The sequence below is a fragment of the Oratosquilla oratoria genome, chromosome 26 (assembly GCF_046742065.1).
Source record: "Oratosquilla oratoria isolate Oo_2021 chromosome 26, ASM4674206v1, whole genome shotgun sequence".
In the NCBI taxonomy this organism is placed as follows: Eukaryota; Metazoa; Arthropoda; class Malacostraca; order Stomatopoda; family Squillidae; genus Oratosquilla; species Oratosquilla oratoria.
In genome coordinates this window covers 51,372,156-51,374,142 of record NC_134802.1, presented here as the reverse complement: position 1 = coordinate 51,374,142, position 1,987 = coordinate 51,372,156, and the positions used below count along the sequence as shown (strand labels likewise).

The window sequence follows — 1,987 nt, the reverse complement described above, 5'->3', positions numbered from 1 at the left end:
TGGGAATACCTGGTACAGTGATTACGTCCTACGTAGCACGAATTTCTGAGCGGATTCACCTCGCTGCACTCGCCGGGAAGTTGTCTGAGGAACTTGGTCAGGTCGCGCAAGACTAGATTAGGACGTAACGGCTACGATGACCATCGAACCTCTTCGACCGATCCAAAGAGCTCTAACTGCCACGGTCCGCCAAGTGTAAGTCTCCCTATTGTCGTCGCCTTACTGTGCACAGGAAGTGACGACACTTCAGTGCCACCTCATAGAAAATGGTGTCACGTCGTTAATAACCGCTTCGAAGAAAACGGGACAGCACTCGACATGACGTATCCGAGTGATACGCCTTGTCCTATGCGCATTTGTTGCGTCACGTCTAAGATCGTGACGTGACGTGACTTGTTAATTCTTTTTTTTTCCCGATTTACTTAGCGTTCCAAACCTTTCCTTGAATACCTCCATGTCTTTTCTGTCTCATGGTTTACGGGTCTGGTACCCGCTAAGACCTCAAGCTTGTCCGTGGTCGGGAACCGTTCATACAAGAAGGAAGGAAACGGTGTCCACGCTTAGGCCACATCACTGGTGATACCCGGAGGAAGGTGGTGTTTATCACACACACAGTGATGCCCAAGTCATCTCATGTTCTGAGGTGAACAGCGGCTGGCGGCCATTTCTCAGAACGGACGCCTTTCCTAACCTCTGCGCCACGGCGAGGGTTCGAACAGTCAACAGACACCACGGCGGAGCCCCCAACCGTCAGCCGAGGCAAGCCTCAATCCTTCACCGTGGTGCCCAGCCACGACAGTACAACTTAAGGTCACGAGCCCGGGCGAGACTCGATCTGCCGACCCCGTGGTTACGAGGAAAGCGCGGTATCACTATGTTAGCCAGGTGGGCGTCTCCCTGTTGTCCTGGCTTCATGATGGGCAAACACGAGAAGTTTGTTATTTTTCCTTAGGAGTTTTTATCTCCAAAAAAGGAGATTCCGGTCTTCCATGGGAGGAGTATCCTGGTGGCACACTAGGCCAGCATGCTACTTGCTTTCGTTACTTGGTCTGAGTAGAAAAGTCTTTGGTTGCAATATTCTAGACTTCTGTAATAACATCTCAATAATGTGTCTAACATTCGTAATCTAGGTTTAACGTTTCTTAGTTCGTCATTCAGCCTCTCGCTCTATGACGCAAGAGTAATTTGAAAATTTGTAAGAAAAAAAAAAAAAAAAAAAAATCGTCACCGAAGTTTCTACTCAAACGACAAAGCAAAAGCAAATAGCAAGTAGCATGCTAGCGAGAAATACCTAGTGTGCCATCACCTTAAGATTAATATGATTTAACCAGAATAACATCTTTGGAGACTTGAATTCAAGAGTCATCTAGTGGCGTCATCAGTAGCATGCTGGTCTCGCATTCGCTTAGTTGCGGGTTCGAATCCCGCACTCCTCCCTGATTCCCAAACAGAGACAGCTCCCTACCCCAAACAGTCCAAGAAGCGGATAATAGGACAAAGGTGACGGCTTCGGCCGTAGTTACTCAGCATCTCCTAGCGCAGACTTCTTTCCGACATAGTCTTAGCACTAAAAGAACGTTTGAGGCATCTAGCCAAGGTAGATGTACTAAAGCTAGTTAGCTAACTAAGCTCTAGAATATAACCAAGAAGCAATCAAATGGTTTTCATTATCATGACGCAGCCTACTGCCGTCAGGCGATTTTATTCATCTCAGTAGAGCAACACTCCATCGTGGACTTGGAGGAGAAGGAGGAGGAGGAGGAGGAGGAAGAGGAGGAAGAAGAGAGCGAGGAGGAGTTTGTCTGTCATTTATTTTATATTATTTGTTTATTTGTTTGTTATTATTTGTCTGTTTATTATTTGTTTGATTTTCATTTGTTATCATTTATCTGTCAGTATATTATTATTTACTATTTACCTGTTTGTTTATTATTTAACTATACCTATGCATTTATTCATTTTATCTATTATTATTTATATTATTATA

The 1,987-nt window shown here is 45.0% G+C and overlaps 1 protein-coding gene across 2 annotated transcripts in view; it reads right to left on the bottom strand.

Annotated features, from left to right (window-relative positions):
* Positions 1-1,474, bottom strand: part of LOC143039564 (uncharacterized) — a 29,832-nt gene extending 28,358 nt beyond the window's left edge. The window contains exon 1 of one of the 2 annotated variants that reach the window (XM_076209774.1): positions 1-1,474. This exon is cut by the window's left edge and continues 517 nt beyond it. The gene's annotated coding sequence lies outside the window, so the exon portion shown is untranslated. The other variant, XM_076209773.1, reaches the window with a different exon arrangement.
* Between the last annotated feature and the right edge of the window lie 513 nt (positions 1,475-1,987).